General features: G+C 47.2%; 56 non-coding genes and 10 pseudogenes across 56 annotated transcripts in view; all 66 read left to right on the forward strand.

The window, feature by feature from the left end:
• Positions 1 to 45, forward strand: part of LOC141361267 (5S ribosomal RNA) — a 119-nt gene extending 74 nt beyond the window's left edge. The window contains exon 1 of the ribosomal RNA XR_012367319.1: positions 1 to 45. This exon is cut by the window's left edge and continues 74 nt beyond it. This is a non-coding gene — a ribosomal RNA (5S ribosomal RNA).
• A 141-nt stretch (positions 46 to 186) lies between these two features.
• Positions 187 to 305, forward strand: LOC141360263 (5S ribosomal RNA). The gene has a single exon (XR_012366776.1). It is a non-coding gene; the product is annotated as a 5S ribosomal RNA (ribosomal RNA).
• A 129-nt stretch (positions 306 to 434) lies between these two features.
• LOC141359980 (5S ribosomal RNA) lies at positions 435 to 553 on the forward strand. The gene has a single exon (XR_012366485.1). It is a non-coding gene; the product is annotated as a 5S ribosomal RNA (ribosomal RNA).
• Positions 554 to 682: 129 nt separating this feature from the next.
• Positions 683 to 801, forward strand: LOC141359810 (5S ribosomal RNA). The gene has a single exon (XR_012366291.1). It is a non-coding gene; the product is annotated as a 5S ribosomal RNA (ribosomal RNA).
• Positions 802 to 929: 128 nt separating this feature from the next.
• On the forward strand, positions 930 to 1,048 carry LOC141359988 (5S ribosomal RNA). Its single transcript, XR_012366496.1, has one exon. It is a non-coding gene; the product is annotated as a 5S ribosomal RNA (ribosomal RNA).
• A 140-nt stretch (positions 1,049 to 1,188) lies between these two features.
• On the forward strand, positions 1,189 to 1,307 carry LOC141360016 (5S ribosomal RNA). The gene has a single exon (XR_012366529.1). It is a non-coding gene; the product is annotated as a 5S ribosomal RNA (ribosomal RNA).
• Positions 1,308 to 1,448: 141 nt separating this feature from the next.
• Positions 1,449 to 1,567, forward strand: LOC141359999 (5S ribosomal RNA). Its single transcript, XR_012366509.1, has one exon. It is a non-coding gene; the product is annotated as a 5S ribosomal RNA (ribosomal RNA).
• Positions 1,568 to 1,708: 141 nt separating this feature from the next.
• Positions 1,709 to 1,827, forward strand: LOC141359690 (5S ribosomal RNA). The gene has a single exon (XR_012366171.1). It is a non-coding gene; the product is annotated as a 5S ribosomal RNA (ribosomal RNA).
• A 141-nt stretch (positions 1,828 to 1,968) lies between these two features.
• On the forward strand, positions 1,969 to 2,087 carry LOC141360010 (5S ribosomal RNA). Its single transcript, XR_012366521.1, has one exon. It is a non-coding gene; the product is annotated as a 5S ribosomal RNA (ribosomal RNA).
• A 120-nt stretch (positions 2,088 to 2,207) lies between these two features.
• On the forward strand, positions 2,208 to 2,326 carry LOC141359897 (5S ribosomal RNA). The gene has a single exon (XR_012366385.1). It is a non-coding gene; the product is annotated as a 5S ribosomal RNA (ribosomal RNA).
• Positions 2,327 to 2,446: 120 nt separating this feature from the next.
• Positions 2,447 to 2,565, forward strand: LOC141360838 (5S ribosomal RNA; annotated as a pseudogene).
• Positions 2,566 to 3,115: 550 nt separating this feature from the next.
• Positions 3,116 to 3,234, forward strand: LOC141360260 (5S ribosomal RNA). Its single transcript, XR_012366773.1, has one exon. It is a non-coding gene; the product is annotated as a 5S ribosomal RNA (ribosomal RNA).
• Positions 3,235 to 3,363: 129 nt separating this feature from the next.
• On the forward strand, positions 3,364 to 3,482 carry LOC141360144 (5S ribosomal RNA). Its single transcript, XR_012366657.1, has one exon. It is a non-coding gene; the product is annotated as a 5S ribosomal RNA (ribosomal RNA).
• A 120-nt stretch (positions 3,483 to 3,602) lies between these two features.
• Positions 3,603 to 3,721, forward strand: LOC141360420 (5S ribosomal RNA). Its single transcript, XR_012366934.1, has one exon. It is a non-coding gene; the product is annotated as a 5S ribosomal RNA (ribosomal RNA).
• A 128-nt stretch (positions 3,722 to 3,849) lies between these two features.
• On the forward strand, positions 3,850 to 3,968 carry LOC141360116 (5S ribosomal RNA). The gene has a single exon (XR_012366629.1). It is a non-coding gene; the product is annotated as a 5S ribosomal RNA (ribosomal RNA).
• Positions 3,969 to 4,097: 129 nt separating this feature from the next.
• LOC141360939 (5S ribosomal RNA) lies at positions 4,098 to 4,216 on the forward strand (annotated as a pseudogene).
• A 120-nt stretch (positions 4,217 to 4,336) lies between these two features.
• Positions 4,337 to 4,455, forward strand: LOC141360513 (5S ribosomal RNA; annotated as a pseudogene).
• Positions 4,456 to 4,584: 129 nt separating this feature from the next.
• On the forward strand, positions 4,585 to 4,703 carry LOC141360022 (5S ribosomal RNA). The gene has a single exon (XR_012366535.1). It is a non-coding gene; the product is annotated as a 5S ribosomal RNA (ribosomal RNA).
• Positions 4,704 to 4,845: 142 nt separating this feature from the next.
• LOC141360677 (5S ribosomal RNA) lies at positions 4,846 to 4,964 on the forward strand (annotated as a pseudogene).
• A 141-nt stretch (positions 4,965 to 5,105) lies between these two features.
• LOC141360501 (5S ribosomal RNA) lies at positions 5,106 to 5,224 on the forward strand. Its single transcript, XR_012367017.1, has one exon. It is a non-coding gene; the product is annotated as a 5S ribosomal RNA (ribosomal RNA).
• A 141-nt stretch (positions 5,225 to 5,365) lies between these two features.
• Positions 5,366 to 5,484, forward strand: LOC141361278 (5S ribosomal RNA). Its single transcript, XR_012367330.1, has one exon. It is a non-coding gene; the product is annotated as a 5S ribosomal RNA (ribosomal RNA).
• A 141-nt stretch (positions 5,485 to 5,625) lies between these two features.
• On the forward strand, positions 5,626 to 5,744 carry LOC141360264 (5S ribosomal RNA). Its single transcript, XR_012366777.1, has one exon. It is a non-coding gene; the product is annotated as a 5S ribosomal RNA (ribosomal RNA).
• A 129-nt stretch (positions 5,745 to 5,873) lies between these two features.
• LOC141360033 (5S ribosomal RNA) lies at positions 5,874 to 5,992 on the forward strand. The gene has a single exon (XR_012366546.1). It is a non-coding gene; the product is annotated as a 5S ribosomal RNA (ribosomal RNA).
• Positions 5,993 to 6,121: 129 nt separating this feature from the next.
• Positions 6,122 to 6,240, forward strand: LOC141359811 (5S ribosomal RNA). The gene has a single exon (XR_012366292.1). It is a non-coding gene; the product is annotated as a 5S ribosomal RNA (ribosomal RNA).
• A 128-nt stretch (positions 6,241 to 6,368) lies between these two features.
• LOC141360044 (5S ribosomal RNA) lies at positions 6,369 to 6,487 on the forward strand. The gene has a single exon (XR_012366557.1). It is a non-coding gene; the product is annotated as a 5S ribosomal RNA (ribosomal RNA).
• A 140-nt stretch (positions 6,488 to 6,627) lies between these two features.
• On the forward strand, positions 6,628 to 6,746 carry LOC141360123 (5S ribosomal RNA). Its single transcript, XR_012366636.1, has one exon. It is a non-coding gene; the product is annotated as a 5S ribosomal RNA (ribosomal RNA).
• Positions 6,747 to 6,887: 141 nt separating this feature from the next.
• On the forward strand, positions 6,888 to 7,006 carry LOC141360054 (5S ribosomal RNA). Its single transcript, XR_012366567.1, has one exon. It is a non-coding gene; the product is annotated as a 5S ribosomal RNA (ribosomal RNA).
• A 141-nt stretch (positions 7,007 to 7,147) lies between these two features.
• On the forward strand, positions 7,148 to 7,266 carry LOC141359691 (5S ribosomal RNA). The gene has a single exon (XR_012366172.1). It is a non-coding gene; the product is annotated as a 5S ribosomal RNA (ribosomal RNA).
• A 141-nt stretch (positions 7,267 to 7,407) lies between these two features.
• On the forward strand, positions 7,408 to 7,526 carry LOC141360064 (5S ribosomal RNA). Its single transcript, XR_012366577.1, has one exon. It is a non-coding gene; the product is annotated as a 5S ribosomal RNA (ribosomal RNA).
• A 120-nt stretch (positions 7,527 to 7,646) lies between these two features.
• Positions 7,647 to 7,765, forward strand: LOC141359898 (5S ribosomal RNA). The gene has a single exon (XR_012366386.1). It is a non-coding gene; the product is annotated as a 5S ribosomal RNA (ribosomal RNA).
• A 120-nt stretch (positions 7,766 to 7,885) lies between these two features.
• LOC141360840 (5S ribosomal RNA) lies at positions 7,886 to 8,004 on the forward strand (annotated as a pseudogene).
• Positions 8,005 to 8,554: 550 nt separating this feature from the next.
• On the forward strand, positions 8,555 to 8,673 carry LOC141360261 (5S ribosomal RNA). The gene has a single exon (XR_012366774.1). It is a non-coding gene; the product is annotated as a 5S ribosomal RNA (ribosomal RNA).
• Positions 8,674 to 8,802: 129 nt separating this feature from the next.
• LOC141360145 (5S ribosomal RNA) lies at positions 8,803 to 8,921 on the forward strand. Its single transcript, XR_012366658.1, has one exon. It is a non-coding gene; the product is annotated as a 5S ribosomal RNA (ribosomal RNA).
• A 120-nt stretch (positions 8,922 to 9,041) lies between these two features.
• LOC141360075 (5S ribosomal RNA) lies at positions 9,042 to 9,160 on the forward strand. Its single transcript, XR_012366588.1, has one exon. It is a non-coding gene; the product is annotated as a 5S ribosomal RNA (ribosomal RNA).
• A 128-nt stretch (positions 9,161 to 9,288) lies between these two features.
• Positions 9,289 to 9,407, forward strand: LOC141360117 (5S ribosomal RNA). The gene has a single exon (XR_012366630.1). It is a non-coding gene; the product is annotated as a 5S ribosomal RNA (ribosomal RNA).
• Positions 9,408 to 9,536: 129 nt separating this feature from the next.
• On the forward strand, positions 9,537 to 9,655 carry LOC141360940 (5S ribosomal RNA; annotated as a pseudogene).
• Positions 9,656 to 9,775: 120 nt separating this feature from the next.
• On the forward strand, positions 9,776 to 9,894 carry LOC141360085 (5S ribosomal RNA). Its single transcript, XR_012366598.1, has one exon. It is a non-coding gene; the product is annotated as a 5S ribosomal RNA (ribosomal RNA).
• A 129-nt stretch (positions 9,895 to 10,023) lies between these two features.
• LOC141360401 (5S ribosomal RNA) lies at positions 10,024 to 10,142 on the forward strand. The gene has a single exon (XR_012366914.1). It is a non-coding gene; the product is annotated as a 5S ribosomal RNA (ribosomal RNA).
• Positions 10,143 to 10,262: 120 nt separating this feature from the next.
• Positions 10,263 to 10,381, forward strand: LOC141360223 (5S ribosomal RNA). The gene has a single exon (XR_012366736.1). It is a non-coding gene; the product is annotated as a 5S ribosomal RNA (ribosomal RNA).
• A 142-nt stretch (positions 10,382 to 10,523) lies between these two features.
• LOC141360458 (5S ribosomal RNA) lies at positions 10,524 to 10,642 on the forward strand. The gene has a single exon (XR_012366972.1). It is a non-coding gene; the product is annotated as a 5S ribosomal RNA (ribosomal RNA).
• A 141-nt stretch (positions 10,643 to 10,783) lies between these two features.
• Positions 10,784 to 10,902, forward strand: LOC141360481 (5S ribosomal RNA). The gene has a single exon (XR_012366996.1). It is a non-coding gene; the product is annotated as a 5S ribosomal RNA (ribosomal RNA).
• A 128-nt stretch (positions 10,903 to 11,030) lies between these two features.
• Positions 11,031 to 11,149, forward strand: LOC141360303 (5S ribosomal RNA). Its single transcript, XR_012366815.1, has one exon. It is a non-coding gene; the product is annotated as a 5S ribosomal RNA (ribosomal RNA).
• Positions 11,150 to 11,278: 129 nt separating this feature from the next.
• LOC141360941 (5S ribosomal RNA) lies at positions 11,279 to 11,397 on the forward strand (annotated as a pseudogene).
• A 120-nt stretch (positions 11,398 to 11,517) lies between these two features.
• On the forward strand, positions 11,518 to 11,636 carry LOC141360096 (5S ribosomal RNA). The gene has a single exon (XR_012366609.1). It is a non-coding gene; the product is annotated as a 5S ribosomal RNA (ribosomal RNA).
• Positions 11,637 to 11,765: 129 nt separating this feature from the next.
• Positions 11,766 to 11,884, forward strand: LOC141360402 (5S ribosomal RNA). The gene has a single exon (XR_012366915.1). It is a non-coding gene; the product is annotated as a 5S ribosomal RNA (ribosomal RNA).
• Positions 11,885 to 12,004: 120 nt separating this feature from the next.
• Positions 12,005 to 12,123, forward strand: LOC141360107 (5S ribosomal RNA). Its single transcript, XR_012366620.1, has one exon. It is a non-coding gene; the product is annotated as a 5S ribosomal RNA (ribosomal RNA).
• A 142-nt stretch (positions 12,124 to 12,265) lies between these two features.
• Positions 12,266 to 12,384, forward strand: LOC141360459 (5S ribosomal RNA). The gene has a single exon (XR_012366973.1). It is a non-coding gene; the product is annotated as a 5S ribosomal RNA (ribosomal RNA).
• A 141-nt stretch (positions 12,385 to 12,525) lies between these two features.
• On the forward strand, positions 12,526 to 12,644 carry LOC141360728 (5S ribosomal RNA; annotated as a pseudogene).
• A 128-nt stretch (positions 12,645 to 12,772) lies between these two features.
• LOC141360304 (5S ribosomal RNA) lies at positions 12,773 to 12,891 on the forward strand. Its single transcript, XR_012366816.1, has one exon. It is a non-coding gene; the product is annotated as a 5S ribosomal RNA (ribosomal RNA).
• A 129-nt stretch (positions 12,892 to 13,020) lies between these two features.
• Positions 13,021 to 13,139, forward strand: LOC141360118 (5S ribosomal RNA). Its single transcript, XR_012366631.1, has one exon. It is a non-coding gene; the product is annotated as a 5S ribosomal RNA (ribosomal RNA).
• A 129-nt stretch (positions 13,140 to 13,268) lies between these two features.
• On the forward strand, positions 13,269 to 13,387 carry LOC141360872 (5S ribosomal RNA; annotated as a pseudogene).
• Positions 13,388 to 13,526: 139 nt separating this feature from the next.
• On the forward strand, positions 13,527 to 13,645 carry LOC141359916 (5S ribosomal RNA). The gene has a single exon (XR_012366408.1). It is a non-coding gene; the product is annotated as a 5S ribosomal RNA (ribosomal RNA).
• A 129-nt stretch (positions 13,646 to 13,774) lies between these two features.
• LOC141360129 (5S ribosomal RNA) lies at positions 13,775 to 13,893 on the forward strand. Its single transcript, XR_012366642.1, has one exon. It is a non-coding gene; the product is annotated as a 5S ribosomal RNA (ribosomal RNA).
• A 141-nt stretch (positions 13,894 to 14,034) lies between these two features.
• On the forward strand, positions 14,035 to 14,153 carry LOC141360460 (5S ribosomal RNA). Its single transcript, XR_012366974.1, has one exon. It is a non-coding gene; the product is annotated as a 5S ribosomal RNA (ribosomal RNA).
• A 141-nt stretch (positions 14,154 to 14,294) lies between these two features.
• LOC141359702 (5S ribosomal RNA) lies at positions 14,295 to 14,413 on the forward strand. Its single transcript, XR_012366183.1, has one exon. It is a non-coding gene; the product is annotated as a 5S ribosomal RNA (ribosomal RNA).
• A 141-nt stretch (positions 14,414 to 14,554) lies between these two features.
• Positions 14,555 to 14,673, forward strand: LOC141361289 (5S ribosomal RNA). The gene has a single exon (XR_012367341.1). It is a non-coding gene; the product is annotated as a 5S ribosomal RNA (ribosomal RNA).
• A 141-nt stretch (positions 14,674 to 14,814) lies between these two features.
• Positions 14,815 to 14,933, forward strand: LOC141360265 (5S ribosomal RNA). Its single transcript, XR_012366778.1, has one exon. It is a non-coding gene; the product is annotated as a 5S ribosomal RNA (ribosomal RNA).
• A 128-nt stretch (positions 14,934 to 15,061) lies between these two features.
• Positions 15,062 to 15,180, forward strand: LOC141360140 (5S ribosomal RNA). Its single transcript, XR_012366653.1, has one exon. It is a non-coding gene; the product is annotated as a 5S ribosomal RNA (ribosomal RNA).
• A 129-nt stretch (positions 15,181 to 15,309) lies between these two features.
• On the forward strand, positions 15,310 to 15,428 carry LOC141359812 (5S ribosomal RNA). Its single transcript, XR_012366293.1, has one exon. It is a non-coding gene; the product is annotated as a 5S ribosomal RNA (ribosomal RNA).
• Positions 15,429 to 15,556: 128 nt separating this feature from the next.
• LOC141360151 (5S ribosomal RNA) lies at positions 15,557 to 15,675 on the forward strand. Its single transcript, XR_012366664.1, has one exon. It is a non-coding gene; the product is annotated as a 5S ribosomal RNA (ribosomal RNA).
• A 141-nt stretch (positions 15,676 to 15,816) lies between these two features.
• Positions 15,817 to 15,935, forward strand: LOC141360232 (5S ribosomal RNA). The gene has a single exon (XR_012366745.1). It is a non-coding gene; the product is annotated as a 5S ribosomal RNA (ribosomal RNA).
• Positions 15,936 to 16,076: 141 nt separating this feature from the next.
• On the forward strand, positions 16,077 to 16,195 carry LOC141360162 (5S ribosomal RNA). The gene has a single exon (XR_012366675.1). It is a non-coding gene; the product is annotated as a 5S ribosomal RNA (ribosomal RNA).
• A 141-nt stretch (positions 16,196 to 16,336) lies between these two features.
• Positions 16,337 to 16,455, forward strand: LOC141360377 (5S ribosomal RNA). Its single transcript, XR_012366890.1, has one exon. It is a non-coding gene; the product is annotated as a 5S ribosomal RNA (ribosomal RNA).
• Positions 16,456 to 16,596: 141 nt separating this feature from the next.
• On the forward strand, positions 16,597 to 16,715 carry LOC141360172 (5S ribosomal RNA). Its single transcript, XR_012366685.1, has one exon. It is a non-coding gene; the product is annotated as a 5S ribosomal RNA (ribosomal RNA).
• Positions 16,716 to 16,835: 120 nt separating this feature from the next.
• Positions 16,836 to 16,954, forward strand: LOC141359899 (5S ribosomal RNA). The gene has a single exon (XR_012366387.1). It is a non-coding gene; the product is annotated as a 5S ribosomal RNA (ribosomal RNA).
• Positions 16,955 to 17,074: 120 nt separating this feature from the next.
• LOC141360860 (5S ribosomal RNA) lies at positions 17,075 to 17,193 on the forward strand (annotated as a pseudogene).
• The last annotated feature ends 307 nt before the right edge of the window (positions 17,194 to 17,500 follow it).

Here is a 17,500-nt window from a genome sequence, read left to right on the forward strand (position 1 = left end):
GTACTTGGATGGGAGACCGCCTGGGAATACCAGGTGCTGTAAGCATTTAATTCTTTATTTAATTAATTATTTAATTATTTATTCATATAATTTTTTTCCAGAAATGCATCCTTTCTGTAAGCGTTCGCCGATGGCATGGCGTTGCCACATTAATCTTGAAGTGGCTCTCGAATTGAGTCAGCGCTCGCTTACGGACACACCACCCTGAGCACGCCCGCTCTCGTCTGATCTCGGAAGCCAAGCAGGGTCGGGCCTGGTTAGTACTTGGATGGGAGACCGCCTGGGAATACCAGGTGCTGTAAGCATTTAATTAATTATTTAATTATTTATTCATATAATTTTTTTCCAGAAATGCATCCTTTCTGTAAGCGTTCGCCGATGGCATGGCGTTGCCACATTAGTCTTGAAGTGGCTCTCGAATCGAGTCAGCGCTCGCTTACGGCCACACCACCCTGAGCACGCCCGCTCTCGTCTGATCTCGGAAGCCAAGCAGGGTCGGGCCTGGTTAGTACTTGGATGGGAGACCGCCTGGGAATACCAGGTGCTGTAAGCATTTAATTAATTATTTAATTATTTATTCATATAATTTTTTTCCAGAAATGCATCCTTTCTGTAAGCGTTCGCCGATGGCATGGCGTTGCCACATTAGTCTTGAAGTGGCTCTCGAATTGAGTCAGCTCTCGCTTATGGCCACACCACCCTGAGCACGCCCGCTCTCGTCTGATCTCGGAAGCCAAGCAGGGTCGGGCCTGGTTAGTACTTGGATGGGAGACCGCCTGGGAATACCAGGTGCTGTAAGCATTTAATTAATTATTTAATTATTTATTCATATAATTTTTTCCAGAAATGCATCCTTTCTGTAAGCGTTCGCACATGGCATGGCGTTGCCACATTAGTCTTAAAGTGGTTCTCGAATCTAGTCAGCGCTCGCTTACGGCCACACCACCCTGAGCACGCCCGCTCTCGTCTGATCTCGGAAGCCAAGCAGGGTCGGGCCTGGTTAGTACTTGGATGGGAGACCGCCTGGGAATACCAGGTGCTGTAAGCATTTAATTATTTATTTAATTAATTATTTAATTACTTATTCATATAATTTTTTCCAGAAATGCATCCTTTCTGTAAGCGTTCGCCGATGACATGGCGTTGCCACATTAGTCTTGAAGTGGCTCTCGAATCGAGTCAGCGCTCGCTTACGGCCACACCACCCTGAGCACACCCGCTCTCGTCTGATCTCGGAAGCCAAGCAGGGTCGGGCCTGGTTAGTACTTGGATGGGAGACCGCCTGGGAATACCAGGTGCTGTAAGCATTTAATTCTTTATTTAATTAATTATTTAATTATTTATTCATATAATTTTGTTCCAGAAATGCATCCTTTCTGTAAGCGTTCGCCGATGGCATGGCGTTGCCACATTAGTCTTGAAGTGGCTCTCGAATCGAGTCAGCACTCGCTTACGGCCACACCACCCTGAGCACGCCCGCTCTCGTCTGATCTCGGAAGCCAAGCAGGGTCGGGCCTGGTTAGTACTTGGATGGGAGACCGCCTGGGAATACCAGGTGCTGTAAGCATTTAATTCTTTATTTAATTAATTATTTAATTATTTATTCATATAATTTTTTTCCAGAAATGCATCCTTTCTGTAAGCGTTCGCCGATGGCATGGCATTGCCACATTAGTCTTGAAGTGGCTCTCGAATCGGGTCAGCGCTCGCTTACGGCCACACCACCCTGAGCACGCCCGCTCTCGTCTGATCTCGGAAGCCAAACAGGGTCGGGCCTGGTTAGTACTTGGATGGGAGACCTCCTGGGAATACCAGGTGCTGTAAGCTTTTAATTCTTTATTTAATTAATTATTTAATTACTTATTCATATAATTTTTTTCCAGAAATGCATCCTTTCTGTAAGCGTTCGCCGATGGCATGGCGTTGCCACATTAGTCTTGAAGTGGCTCTCGAATCGAGTCAGCGCTCGCTTACGGCCACACCACCCTGAGCACGCCCGCTCTCGTCTGATCTCGGAAGCCAAGCAGGGTCGGGCCTGGTTAGTACTTGGATGGGAGACCGCCTGGGAATACCAGGTGCTGTAAGCATTTAATTAATTATTTATTCATATAATTTTTTCCAGAAATGCATCCTTTCTGTAAGCGTTCGCCGATGGCATGGCGTTGCCACATTAGTCTTGAAGTGGCTCTCGAATCGAATCAGTGCTCGCTTACGGCCACACCACTCTGAGCACGCCCGCTCTCGTCTGATCTCGGAAGCCAAGCAGGGTCGGGCCTGGTTAGTACTTGGATGGGAGACCGCCTGGGAATACCAGGTGCTGTAAGCATTTAATTAATTATTTATTCATATAATTTTTTCCAGAAATGCATCCTTTCTGTAAGCGTTCGCCGATGGCATGGCGTTGCCACATTAGTCTTGAAGTGGCTCTCGCATCGAGTCAGCGCTCGCTTACGGCTACACCACCCTGAGCACGCCCGCTCTCGTCTGATCTCGGAAACCAAGCAGGGTCGGGCCTGGTTAGTACTTGGATGGGAGACCTCCTGGGAATACAAGGTGCTGTAAGCATTTAATTCTTTATTTAATTAATTATTTATTTATAGACCCCTTCAAAGTTTGTAAACATTGAATGACTATCGGGTGCGCGCGCAGCATGGGGTCAAACTGTTCATACCATCCAGGCTTTATAATGTAATCTAACAGGGCTGAAAAATTATGACTTACCTCAAATGAAGTGAACACAACAAACACAAGCCTCTTTGATATTTGCATTGTTCCAGTCTGCACGTTAATTGCTTGCAGCTGCAGATGTTGTATTTTTTTGTTTTTGAGATTCTGCATGAATCGCGAAAACTTAACGAAAGACCTGGTGCGATTTTCACAACCCACGACGTAAGTAGGCATTTTTGACGATACCGAATAATACGTAACTCTATCTGCTGTAATGGCTTTTCTGACCCTGACATGCGCAGTGGAAACTGCCTGTGACGTGAACCGTGAAGAGGTCTATTTATTCATATAATTTTTTTCCAGAAATGCATCCTTTCTGTAAGCGTTCGCCGATGGCATGGCGTTGCCACATTAGTCTTGAAGTGGCTCTCGAATTGAGTCAGCGCTCGCTTATGGCCACACCACCCTGAGCACGCCCGCTCTCGTCTGATCTCGGAAGCCAAGCAGGGTCGGGCCTGGTTAGTACTTGGATGGGAGACCGCCTGGGAATACTAGGTGCTGTAAGCATTTATTTAATTATTTAATTATTTATTCATATAATTTTTTTCCAGAAATGCATCCTTTCTGTAAGCGTTCGCCGATGGCATGGCGTTACCACATTAGTCTTGAAGTGGCTCTCGAATCGAGTCAGCGCTCGCTTACGGCCACACCACCCTGAGCACGCCCGCTCTCGTCTGATCTCGGAAGCCAAGCAGGGTCGGGCCTGGTTAGTTCTTGGGTGGGAGACCGCCTGGGAATACCAGGTGCTGTAAGCCTTTAATGAATTATTTATTCATATAATTTTTTCCAGAAATGCATCCTTTCTGTAAGCGTTCGCCGATGGCATGGCGTTGCCACATTAGTCTTGAAGTGGCTCTCGAATCGAATCAGTGCTCGCTTACGGCCACACCACCCTGAGCACGCCCGCTCTCGTCTGATCTCGGAAGCCAAGCAGGGTCGGGCCTTGTTAGTACTTGGATGGGAGACCGCCTGGGAATACCAGGTGCTGTAAGCATTTAATTAATTATTTAATTATTTATTCATATAATTTTTTTCCAGAAATGCATCTTTCTGTAAGCGTTCGCCGATGGCATGGCGTTGCCACATTAGTCTTTAAGTGGCTCTCGAATCAAGTCAGCGCTCGCTTACGGCCACACCACCCTGAGCACGCCCGCTCTCGTCTGATCTCGGAAGCCAAGCAGGGTCGGGCCTGGTTAGTACTTGGATGGGAGACCGCCTGGGAATACCAGGTGCTGTAAGAATTTAATTAATTATTTAATTATTTATTCATATAATTTTTTTCCAGAAATGCATCCTTTCTGTAAGCGTTCGCCGATGGCATGGCGTTGCCACATTAGTCTTGAAGTGGCTCTCGAATCGAGTCAGCGCTCGCTTACGGACACACCACCCTGAGCACGCCCGCTCTCGTCTGATCTCGGAAGCCAAGCAGGGTCGGGCCTGGTTAGTTCTTGGGTGGGAGACCGCCTGGGAATACCAGCTGCTGTAAGCCTTTAATGAATTATTTATTCATATAATTTTTTCCAGAAATGCATCCTTTCTGTAAGCGTTCGCCGATGGCATGGCGTTGCCACATTAGTCTTGAAGTGGCTCTCGAATCGAATCAGTGCTCGCTTACGGCCACACCACCCTGAGCACGCCCGCTCTCGTCTGATCTCGGAAGCCAAGCAGGGTCGGGACTGGTTAGTACTTGGATGGGAGACCGCCTGGGAATACCAGGTGCTGTAAGCATTTAATTAATTATTTAATTATTTATTCATATAATTTTTTTCCAGAAATGCATTCTTTCTGTAAGCGTTCGCCGATGGCATGGCATTGCCACATTAGTCTTGAAGTGGCTCTCGAATCGAGTCAGCGCTCGCTTACGGCCACACCACCCTGAGCACGCCCGCTCTCGTCTGATCTCGGAAGCCAAGCAGGGTCGGGCCTGGTTAGTACTTGGATGGGAGACCGCCTGGGAATACCAGGTGCTGTAAGCATTTAATTCTTTATTTAATTCATTATTTAATTATTTATTCATATAATTTTTTTTCCAGAAATGCGTCCTTTCTGTAAGCGTTCGCCGATGGCATGGCTTTGCCACATTAGTCTTGAAGTGGCTCTCGAATCGAGTTAGCGCTCGCTTACGGCCACACCACCCTGAGCACGCCTGCTCTCGTCTGATCTCGGAAGCCAAGCAGGGTCGGGCCTGGTTAGTACTTGGATGGGAGACCGCCTGGGAATACAAGGTGCTGTAAGCATTTAATTCTTTATTTAATTAATTATTTAATTATTTATTCATATAATTTTTTTCCAGAAATGCATCCTTTCTGTAAGCGTTCGCCGATGGCATGGCGTTGCCACATTAGTCTTGAAGTGGCTCTCGAATCGAGTCAGCGCTCGCTTACGGCCACACCACCCTGAGCACACCCGCTCTCGTCTGATCTCGGAAGCCAAGCAGGGTCGGGCCTGGTTAGTACTTGAATGGCTGACCGCCTTGGAATACCAGGTGCTGTAAGCATTTAATTCTTTATTTAATTAATTATTTAATTATTTATTCATATAATTTTTTTCCAGAAATGCATCCTTTCTGTAAGCGTTCGCCGATGGCATGGCGTTGCCACATTAGTCTTGAAGTGGCTCTCGAATCGAGTCAGCACTCGCTTACGGCCACACCACCCTGACCACGCCCGCTCTCGTCTGATCTCGGAAGCCAAGCAGGGTCGGGCCTGGTTAGTACTTGGATGGGAGACCGCCTGGGAATACCAGGTGCTGTAAGCATTTAATTCTTTATTTAATTAATTATTTAATTATTTATTCATATAATTTTTTTCCAGAAATGCATCCTTTCTGTAAGCGTTCGCCGATGGCATGGCGTTGCCACATTAATCTTGAAGTGGCTCTCGAATTGAGTCAGCGCTCGCTTACGGACACACCACCCTGAGCACGCCCGCTCTCGTCTGATCTCGGAAGCCAAGCAGGGTCGGGCCTGGTTAGTACTTGGATGGGAGACCGCCTGGGAATACCAGGTGCTGTAAGCATTTAATTAATTATTTAATTATTTATTCATATAATTTTTTTCCAGAAATGCATCCTTTCTGTAAGCGTTCGCCGATGGCATGGCGTTGCCACATTAGTCTTGAAGTGGCTCTCGAATCGAGTCAGCGCTCGCTTACGGCCACACCACCCTGAGCACGCCCGCTCTCGTCTGATCTCGGAAGCCAAGCAGGGTCGGGCCTGGTTAGTACTTGGATGGGAGACCGCCTGGGAATACCAGGTGCTGTAAGCATTTAATTAATTATTTAATTATTTATTCATATAATTTTTTTCCAGAAATGCATCCTTTCTGTAAGCGTTCGCCGATGGCATGGCGTTGCCACATTAGTCTTGAAGTGGCTCTCGAATTGAGTCAGCTCTCGCTTATGGCCACACCACCCTGAGCACGCCCGCTCTCGTCTGATCTCGGAAGCCAAGCAGGGTCGGGCCTGGTTAGTACTTGGATGGGAGACCGCCTGGGAATACCAGGTGCTGTAAGCATTTAATTAATTATTTAATTATTTATTCATATAATTTTTTCCAGAAATGCATCCTTTCTGTAAGCGTTCGCACATGGCATGGCGTTGCCACATTAGTCTTAAAGTGGTTCTCGAATCTAGTCAGCGCTCGCTTACGGCCACACCACCCTGAGCACGCCCGCTCTCGTCTGATCTCGGAAGCCAAGCAGGGTCGGGCCTGGTTAGTACTTGGATGGGAGACCGCCTGGGAATACCAGGTGCTGTAAGCATTTAATTATTTATTTAATTAATTATTTAATTACTTATTCATATAATTTTTTCCAGAAATGCATCCTTTCTGTAAGCGTTCGCCGATGACATGGCGTTGCCACATTAGTCTTGAAGTGGCTCTCGAATCGAGTCAGCGCTCGCTTACGGCCACACCACCCTGAGCACACCCGCTCTCGTCTGATCTCGGAAGCCAAGCAGGGTCGGGCCTGGTTAGTACTTGGATGGGAGACCGCCTGGGAATACCAGGTGCTGTAAGCATTTAATTCTTTATTTAATTAATTATTTAATTATTTATTCATATAATTTTGTTCCAGAAATGCATCCTTTCTGTAAGCGTTCGCCGATGGCATGGCGTTGCCACATTAGTCTTGAAGTGGCTCTCGAATCGAGTCAGCACTCGCTTACGGCCACACCACCCTGAGCACGCCCGCTCTCGTCTGATCTCGGAAGCCAAGCAGGGTCGGGCCTGGTTAGTACTTGGATGGGAGACCGCCTGGGAATACCAGGTGCTGTAAGCATTTAATTCTTTATTTAATTAATTATTTAATTATTTATTCATATAATTTTTTTCCAGAAATGCATCCTTTCTGTAAGCGTTCGCCGATGGCATGGCATTGCCACATTAGTCTTGAAGTGGCTCTCGAATCGGGTCAGCGCTCGCTTACGGCCACACCACCCTGAGCACGCCCGCTCTCGTCTGATCTCGGAAGCCAAACAGGGTCGGGCCTGGTTAGTACTTGGATGGGAGACCTCCTGGGAATACCAGGTGCTGTAAGCTTTTAATTCTTTATTTAATTAATTATTTAATTACTTATTCATATAATTTTTTTCCAGAAATGCATCCTTTCTGTAAGCGTTCGCCGATGGCATGGCGTTGCCACATTAGTCTTGAAGTGGCTCTCGAATCGAGTCAGCGCTCGCTTACGGCCACACCACCCTGAGCACGCCCGCTCTCGTCTGATCTCGGAAGCCAAGCAGGGTCGGGCCTGGTTAGTACTTGGATGGGAGACCGCCTGGGAATACCAGGTGCTGTAAGCATTTAATTAATTATTTATTCATATAATTTTTTCCAGAAATGCATCCTTTCTGTAAGCGTTCGCCGATGGCATGGCGTTGCCACATTAGTCTTGAAGTGGCTCTCGAATCGAATCAGTGCTCGCTTACGGCCACACCACTCTGAGCACGCCCGCTCTCGTCTGATCTCGGAAGCCAAGCAGGGTCGGGCCTGGTTAGTACTTGGATGGGAGACCGCCTGGGAATACCAGGTGCTGTAAGCATTTAATTAATTATTTATTCATATAATTTTTTCCAGAAATGCATCCTTTCTGTAAGCGTTCGCCGATGGCATGGCGTTGCCACATTAGTCTTGAAGTGGCTCTCGCATCGAGTCAGCGCTCGCTTACGGCTACACCACCCTGAGCACGCCCGCTCTCGTCTGATCTCGGAAACCAAGCAGGGTCGGGCCTGGTTAGTACTTGGATGGGAGACCTCCTGGGAATACAAGGTGCTGTAAGCATTTAATTCTTTATTTAATTAATTATTTATTTATAGACCCCTTCAAAGTTTGTAAACATTGAATGACTATCGGGTGCGCGCGCAGCATGGGGTCAAACTGTTCATACCATCCAGGCTTTATAATGTAATCTAACAGGGCTGAAAAATTATGACTTACCTCAAATGAAGTGAACACAACAAACACAAGCCTCTTTGATATTTGCATTGTTCCAGTCTGCACGTTAATTGCTTGCAGCTGCAGATGTTGTATTTTTTTGTTTTTGAGATTCTGCATGAATCGCGAAAACTTAACGAAAGACCTGGTGCGATTTTCACAACCCACGACGTAAGTAGGCATTTTTGACGATACCGAATAATACGTAACTCTATCTGCTGTAATGGCTTTTCTGACCCTGACATGCGCAGTGGAAACTGCCTGTGACGTGAACCGTGAAGAGGTCTATTTATTCATATAATTTTTTTCCAGAAATGCATCCTTTCTGTAAGCGTTCGCCGATGGCATGGCGTTGCCACATTAGTCTTGAAGTGGCTCTCGAATTGAGTCAGCGCTCGCTTATGGCCACACCACCCTGAGCACGCCCGCTCTCGTCTGATCTCGGAAGCCAAGCAGGGTCGGGCCTGGTTAGTACTTGGATGGGAGACCGCCTGGGAATACTAGGTGCTGTAAGCATTTATTTAATTATTTAATTATTTATTCATATAATTTTTTTCCAGAAATGCATCCTTTCTGTAAGCGTTCGCCGATGGCATGGCGTTACCACATTAGTCTTGAAGTGGCTCTCGAATCGAGTCAGCGCTCGCTTACGGCCACACCACCCTGAGCACGCCCGCTCTCGTCTGATCTCGGAAGCCAAGCAGGGTCGGGCCTGGTTAGTTCTTGGGTGGGAGACCGCCTGGGAATACCAGGTGCTGTAAGCCTTTAATGAATTATTTATTCATATAATTTTTTCCAGAAATGCATCCTTTCTGTAAGCGTTCGCCGATGGCATGGCGTTGCCACATTAGTCTTGAAGTGGCTCTCGAATCGAATCAGTGCTCGCTTACGGCCACACCACCCTGAGCACGCCCGCTCTCGTCTGATCTCGGAAGCCAAGCAGGGTCGGGCCTGGTTAGTACTTGGATGGGAGACCGCCTGGGAATACCAGGTGCTGTAAGCATTTAATTAATTATTTAATTATTTATTCATATAATTTTTTTCCAGAAATGCATCTTTCTGTAAGCGTTCGCCGATGGCATGGCGTTGCCACATTAGTCTTGAAGTGGCTCTCGAATCAAGTCAGCGCTCGCTTACGGCCACACCACCCTGAGCACGCCCGCTCTCGTCTGATCTCGGAAGCCAAGCAGGGTCGGGCCTGGTTAGTACTTGGATGGGAGACCGCCTGGGAATACCAGGTGCTGTAAGAATTTAATTAATTATTTAATTATTTATTCATATAATTTTTTTCCAGAAATGCATCCTTTCTGTAAGCGTTCGCCGATGGCATGGCGTTGCCACATTAGTCTTGAAGTGGCTCTCGAATCGAGTCAGCGCTCGCTTACGGACACACCACCCTGAGCACGCCCGCTCTCGTCTGATCTCGGAAGCCAAGCAGGGTCGGGCCTGGTTAGTTCTTGGGTGGGAGACCGCCTGGGAATACCAGCTGCTGTAAGCCTTTAATGAATTATTTATTTATATAATTTTTTCCAGAAATGCATCCTTTCTGTAAGCGTTCGCCGATGGCATGGCGTTGCCACATTAGTCTTGAAGTGGCTCTCGAATCGAATCAGTGCTCGCTTACGGCCACACCACCCTGAGCACGCCCGCTCTCGTCTGATCTCGGAAGCCAAGCAGGGTCGGGCCTGGTTAGTACTTGGATGGGAGACCGCCTGGGAATACCAGGTGCTGTAAGCATTTAATTAATTATTTAATTATTTATTCATATAATTTTTTTCCAGAAATGCATTCTTTCTGTAAGCGTTCGCCGATGGCATGGCATTGCCACATTAGTCTTGAAGTGGCTCTCGAATCGAGTCAGCACTCGCTTACGGCCACACCACCCTGAGCACGCCCGCTCTCGTCTGATCTCGGAAGCCAAGCAGGGTCGGGCCTGGTTAGTACTTGGATGGGAGACCGCCTGGGAATACCAGCTGCTGTAAGCCTTTAATGAATTATTTATTCATATAATTTTTTCCAGAAATGCATCCTTTCTGTAAGCGTTCGCCGATGGCATGGCGTTGCCACATTAGTCTTGAAGTGGCTCTCGAATCGAATCAGTGCTCGCTTACGGCCACACCACCCTGAGCACGACCGCTCTCGTCTGATCTCGGAAGCCAAGCAGGGTCGGGCCTGGTTAGTACTTGGATGGGAGACCGCCTGGGAATACCAGGTGCTGTAAGCATTTAATTCTTTATTTAATTCATTATTTAATTATTTATTCATATAATTTTTTTTCCAGAAATGCGTCCTTTCTGTAAGCGTTCGCCGATGGCATGGCTTTGCCACATTAGTCTTGAAGTGGCTCTCGAATCGAGTTAGCGCTCGCTTACGGCCACACCACCCTGAGCACGCCCGCTCTCGTCTGATCTCGGAAGCCAAGCAGGGTCGGGCCTGGTTAGTACTTGGATGGGAGACCGCCTGGGAATACAAGGTGCTGTAAGCATTTAATTCTTTATTTAATTAATTATTTAATTATTTATTCATATAATTTTTTTCCAGAAATGCATCCTTTCTGTAAGCGTTCGCCGATGGCATGGCGTTGCCACATTAGTCTTGAAGTGGCTCTCGAATCGAGTCAGCGCTCGCTTACGGCCACACCACCCTGAGCACACCCGCTCTCGTCTGATCTCGGAAGCCAAGCAGGGTCGGCCCTGGTTAGTACTTGGATGGGAGACCGCCTTGGAATACCAGGTGCTGTAAGCATTTAATTAATTATTTAATTATTTATTCATATAATTTTTTCCAGAAATGCATCCTTTCTGTAAGCGTTCGCACATGGCACGGCGTTGCCACATTAGTCTTAAAGTGGCTCTCGAATCGAGTCAGCGCTCGCTTACGGCCACACCACCCTGAGCACGCCCGCTCTCGTCTGATCTCGTAAGCCAAGCAGGGTCGGGCCTGGTTAGTACTTGGATGGGAGACCGCCTGGGAATACCAGGTGCTGTAAGCATTTAATTAATTATTTAATTATTTATTCATATAATTTTTTTCCAGAAATGCATCCTTTCTGTAAGCGTTCGCCGATGGCATGGCGTTGCCACATTAGTCTTGAAGTGGCTCTCGAATCGAGTCAGCGCTCGCTTACGGACACACCACCCTGAGCACGCCCGCTCTCGTCTGATCTCGGAAGCCAAGCAGGGTCGGGCCTGGTTAGTTCTTGGGTGGGAGACCGCCTGGGAATACCAGCTGCTGTAAGCCTTTAATGAATTATTTATTCATATAATTTTTTCCAGAAATGCATCCTTTCTGTAAGCGTTCGCCGATGGCATGGCGTTGCCACATTAGTCTTGAAGTGGCTCTCGAATCGAATCAGTGCTCGCTTACGGCCACACCACCCTGAGCACGCCCGCTCTCGTCTGATCTCGGAAGCCAAGCAGGGTCGGGCCTGGTTAGTACTTGGATGGGAGACCGCCTGGGAATACCAGGTGCTGTAAGCATTTAATTAATTATTTAATTATTTATTCATATAATTTTTTTCCAGAAATGCATTCTTTCTGTAAGCGTTCGCCGATGGCATGGCATTGCCACATTAGTCTTGAAGTGGCTCTCGAATCGAGTCAGCGCTCGCTTACGGCCACACCACCCTGAGCACGCCCGCTCTCGTCTGATCTCGGAAGCCAAGCAGGGTCGGGCCTGGTTAGTACTTGGATGGGAGACCGCCTGGGAATACCAGCTGCTGTAAGCCTTTAATGAATTATTTATTCATATAATTTTTTCCAGAAATGCATCCTTTCTGTAAGCGTTCGCCGATGGCATGGCGTTGCCACATTAGTCTTGAAGTGGCTCTCGAATCGAATCAGTGCTCGCTTACGGCCACACCACCCTGAGCACGCCCGCTCTCGTCTGATCTCGGAAGCCAAGCAGGGTCGGGCCTGGTTAGTACTTGGATGGGAGACCGCCTGGGAATACCAGGTGCTGTAAGCATTTAATTCTTTATTTAATTCATTATTTAATTATTTATTCATATAATTTTTTTTCCAGAAATGCGTCCTTTCTGTAAGCGTTCGCCGATGGCATGGCTTTGCCACATTAGTCTTGAAGTGGCTCTCGAATCGAGTTAGCGCTCGCTTACGGCCACACCACCCTGAGCACGCCCGCTCTCGTCTGATCTCGGAAGCCAAGCAGGGTCGGGCCTGGTTAGTACTTGGATGGGAGACCGCCTGGGAATACAAGGTGCTGTAAGCATTTAATTCTTTATTTAATTAATTATTTAATTATTTATTCATATAATTTTTTTCCAGAAATGCATCCTTTCTGTAAGCGTTCGCCGATGGCATGGCGTTGCCACATTAGTCTTGAAGTGGCTCTCGAATCGAGTCAGCGCTCGCTTACGGCCACACCACCCTGAGCACACCCGCTCTCGTCTGATCTTGGAAGCCAAGCAGGGTCGGCCCTGGTTAGTACTTGGATGGGAGACCGCCTTGGAATACCAGGTGCTGTAAGCATTTAATTAATTATTTAATTATTTATTCATATAATTTTTTCCAGAAATGCATCCTTTCTGTAAGCGTTCGCACATGGCACGGCGTTGCCACATTAGTCTTAAAGTGGCTCTCGAATCGAGTCAGCGCTCGCTTACGGCCACACCACCCTGAGCACGCCCGCTCTCGTCTGATCTCGTAAGCCAAGCAGGGTCGGGCCTGGTTAGTACTTGGATGGGAGACCGCCTGGGAATACCAGGTGCTGTAAGCATTTAATTAATTATTTAATTATTTATTCATATAATTTTTTTCCAGAAATGCATCCTTTCTGTAAGCGTTCGCCGATGGCATGGCGTTGCCACATTAGTCTTGAAGTGGCTCTCGAATCAAGTCAGCGCTCGCTTACGGCCACACCACCCTGAGCACGCCCGCTCTCGTCTGATCTCGGAAGCCAAGCAGGGTCGGGCCTGGTTAGTACTTGGATGGGAGACCGCCTGGGAATACCAGGTGCTGTAAGCATTTAATTAATTATTTAATTATTTATTCATATAATTTTTTTCCAGAAATGCATCCTTTCTGTAAGCGTTCGCCGATGGCATGGCGTAACCACATTAGTCTTGAAGTGGCTCTCGAATCAAGTCAGCGCTCGCTTACGGCCACACCACCCTGAGCACGCCTGCTCTCGTCTGATCTCGGAAGCCAAGCAGGGTCGCGCCTAGTTAGTACTTGGATGGGAGACCGCCTGGGAATACCAGGTGCTGTAAGCATTTAATTATTTATTTAATTAATTATTTAATTATTAATCATATAATTTTTTCCAGAAATGCATCCTTTCTGTAAGCGTTCGCCGATGGCATGGCGTTGCCACATTAGTCTTGAAGTGGCTCTCGAATCGAGTCGGCTCTCGCTTACGGCCACACCACCCTGAGCACGCTCGCTCTCGTCTGATCTCGGAAGCCAAGCAGGGTCGGGCCTGGTTAGTACTTGGATGGGAGACCGCCTGGGAATACCAGGTGCTGTAAGCATTTAATTAATTATTTAATTATTTATTCATATAATTTTTTTCCAGAAATGCATTCTTTCTGTAAGCGTTCGCCGATGGCATGGCATTGCCACATTAGTCTTGAAGTGGCTCTCGAATCGAGTCAGCGCTCGCTTACGGCCACACCACCCTGAGCACGCCCGCTCTCGTCTGATCTCGGAAGCCAAGCAGGGTCGGGCCTGGTTAGTACTTGGATGGGAGACCGCCTGGGAATACCAGGTGCTGTAAGCATTTAATTCTTTATTTAATTCATTATTTAATTATTTATTCATATAATTTTTTTCCAGAAATGCGTCCTTTCTGTAAGCGTTCGCCGATGGCATGGCTTTGCCACATTAGTCTTGAAGTGGCTCTCGAATCGAGTTAGCGCTCGCTTACGGCCACACCACCCTGAGCACGCCCGCTCTCGTCTGATCTCGGAAGCCAAGCAGGGTCGGGCCTGGTTAGTACTTGGATGGGAGACCGCCTGGGAATACAAGGTGCTGTAAGCATTTAATTCTTTATTTAATTAATTATTTAATTATTTATTCATATAATTTTTTTCCAGAAATGCATCCTTTCTGTAAGCGTTCGCCGATGGCATGGCGTTGCCACATTAGTCTTGAAGTGGCTCTCGAATCGAGTCAGCGCTCGCTTACGGCCACACCACCCTGAGCACACCCGCTCTCGTCTGATCTCGGAAGCCAAGCAGGGTCGGGCCTGGTTAGTACTTGAATGGGAGACCGCCTGGGAATACCAGGTGCTGTAAGCATTTAATTCTTTATTTAATTAATTATTTAATTATTTATTCATATAATTTTTTTCCAGAAATGCATCCTTTCTGTAAGCGTTCGCCGATGGCATGGCGTTGCCACATTAGTCTTGAAGTGGCTCTCGAATCGAGTCAGCACTCGCTTACGGCCACACCACCCTGACCACGCCCGCTCTCGTCTGATCTCGGAAGCCAAGCAGGGTCGGGCCTGGTTAGTACTTGGATGGGAGACCGCCTGGGAATACCAGGTGCTGTAAGCATTTAATTCTTTATTTAATTAATTATTTAATTATTTATTCATATAATTTTTTTCCAGAAATGCATCCTTTCTGTAAGCGTTCGCCGATGGCATGGCGTTGCCACATTAATCTTGAAGTGGCTCTCGAATTGAGTCAGCGCTCGCTTACGGACACACCACCCTGAGCACGCCCGCTCTCGTCTGATCTCGGAAGCCAAGCAGGGTCGGGCCTGGTTAGTACTTGGATGGGAGACCGCCTGGGAATACCAGGTGCTGTAAGCATTTAATTAATTATTTAATTATTTATTCATATAATTTTTTCCAGAAATGCATCCTTTCTGTAAGCGTTCGCCGATGGCATGGCGTTGCCACATTAGTCTTGAAGTGGCTCTCGAATCGAGTCAGCGCTCGCTTACGGCCACACCACCCTGAGCACGCCCGCTCTCGTCTGATCTCGGAAGCCAAGCAGGGTCGGGCCTGGTTAGTACTTGGATGGGAGACCGCCTGGGAATACCAGGTGCTGTAAGCATTTAATTAATTATTTAATTATTTATTCATATAATTTTTTTCCAGAAATGCATCCTTTCTGTAAGCGTTCTCCGATGGCATGGCGTTGCCACATTAGTCTTGAAGTGGCTCTCGAATCGAGTCAGCTCTCGCTTATGGCCACACCACCCTGAGCACGCCCGCTCTCGTCTGATCTCGGAAGCCAAGCAGGGTCGGGCCTGGTTAGTACTTGGATGGGAGACCGCCTGGGAATACCAGGTGCTGTAAGCATTTAATTAATTATTTAATTATTTATTCATATAATTTTTTCCAGAAATGCATCCTTTCTGTAAGCGTTCGCACATGGCATGGCGTTGCCACATTAGTCTTAAAGTGGTTCTCGAATCTAGTCAGCGCTCGCTTACGGCCACACCACCCTGAGCACGCCCGCTCTCGTCTGATCTCGGAAGCCAAGCAGGGTCGGGCCTGGTTAGTACTTGGATGGGAGACCGCCTGGGAATACCAGGTGCTGTAAGCATTTAATTATTTATTTAATTAATTATTTAATTACTTATTCATATAATTTTTTTCCAGAAATGCATCCTTTCTGTAAGCGTTCGCCGATGACATGGCGTTGCCACATTAGTCTTGAAGTGGCTCTCGAATCGAGTCAGCGCTCGCTTACGGCCACACCACCCTGAGCACACCCGCTCTCGTCTGATCTCGGAAGCCAAGCAGGGTCGGGCCTGGTTAGTACTTGGATGGGAGACCGCCTGGGAATACCAGGTGCTGTAAGCATTTAATTCTTTATTTAATTAATTATTTAATTATTTATTCATATAATTTTGTTCCAGAAATGCATCCTTTCTGTAAGCGTTCGCCGATGGCATGGCGTTGCCACATTAGTCTTGAAGTGGCTCTCGAATCGAGTCAGCACTCGCTTACGGCCACACCACCCTGAGCACGCCCGCTCTCGTCTGATCTCGGAAGCCAAGCAGGGTCGGGCCTGGTTAGTACTTGGATGGGAGACCGCCTGGGAATACCAGGTGCTGTAAGCATTTAATTCTTTATTTAATTAATTATTTAATTATTTATTCATATAATTTTTTTCCAGAAATGCATCCTTTCTGTAAGCGTTCGCCGATGGCATGGCATTGCCACATTAGTCTTGAAGTGGCTCTCGAATCGGGTCAGCGCTCGCTTACCGCCACACCACCCTGAGCACGCCCGCTCTCGTCTGATCTCGGAAGCCAAACAGGGTCGGGCCTGGTTAGTACTTGGATGGGAGACCTCCTGGGAATACCAGGTGCTGTAAGCTTTTAATTCTTTATTTAATTAATTATTTAATTGCTTATTCATATAATTTTTTTCCAGAAATGCATCCTTTCTGTAAGCGTTCGCCGATGGCATGGCGTTGCCACATTAGTCTTGAAGTGGCTCTCGAATCGAGTCAGCGCTCGCTTACGGCCACACCACCCTGAGCACGCCCGCTCTCGTCTGATCTCGGAAGCCAAGCAGGGTCGGGCCTGGTTAGTACTTGGATGGGAGACCGCCTGGGAATACCAGGTGCTGTAAGCAATTAATTAATTATTTATTCATATAATTTTTTCCAGAAATGCATCCTTTCTGTAAGCGTTCGCCGATGGCATGGCGTTGCCACATTAGTCTTGAAGTGGCTCTCGAATCGAATCAGTGCTCGCTTACGGCCACACCACTCTGAGCACGCCCGCTCTCGTCTGATCTCGGAAGCCAAGCAGGGTCGGGCCTGGTTAGTACTTGGATGGGAGACCGCCTGGGAATACCAGGTGCTGTAAGCATTTAATTAATTATTTATTCATATAATTTTTTCCAGAAATGCATCCTTTCTGTAAGCGTTCGCCGATGGCATGGCGTTGCCACATTAGTCTTGAAGTGGCTCTCGCATCGAGTCAGCGCTCGCTTACGGCTACACCACCCTGAGCACGCCCGCTCTCGTCTGATCTCGGAAACCAAGCAGGGTCGGGCCTGGTTAGTACTTGGATGGGAGACCGCCTGGGAATACAAGGTGCTGTAAGCATTTAATTCTTTATTTAATTAATTATTTATTTATAGACCCCTTCAAAGTTTGTAAACATTGAATGACTATCGGGTGCGCGCGCAGCATGGGGTCAAACTGTTCATACCATCCAGGCTTTATAATGTAATCTAACAGGGCTGAAAAATTATGACTTACCTCAAATGAAGTGAACACAACAAACACAAGCCTCTTTGATATTTGCATTGTTCCAGTCTGCACGTTAATTGCTTGCAGCTGCAGATGTTGTATTTTTTTGTTTTTGAGATTCTGCATGAATCGCGAAAACTTAACGAAAGACCTGGTGCGA

This window comes from Misgurnus anguillicaudatus, chromosome 23 (assembly GCF_027580225.2).
Source record: "Misgurnus anguillicaudatus chromosome 23, ASM2758022v2, whole genome shotgun sequence".
NCBI lineage: Eukaryota > Metazoa > Chordata > Actinopteri > Cypriniformes > Cobitidae > Misgurnus > Misgurnus anguillicaudatus.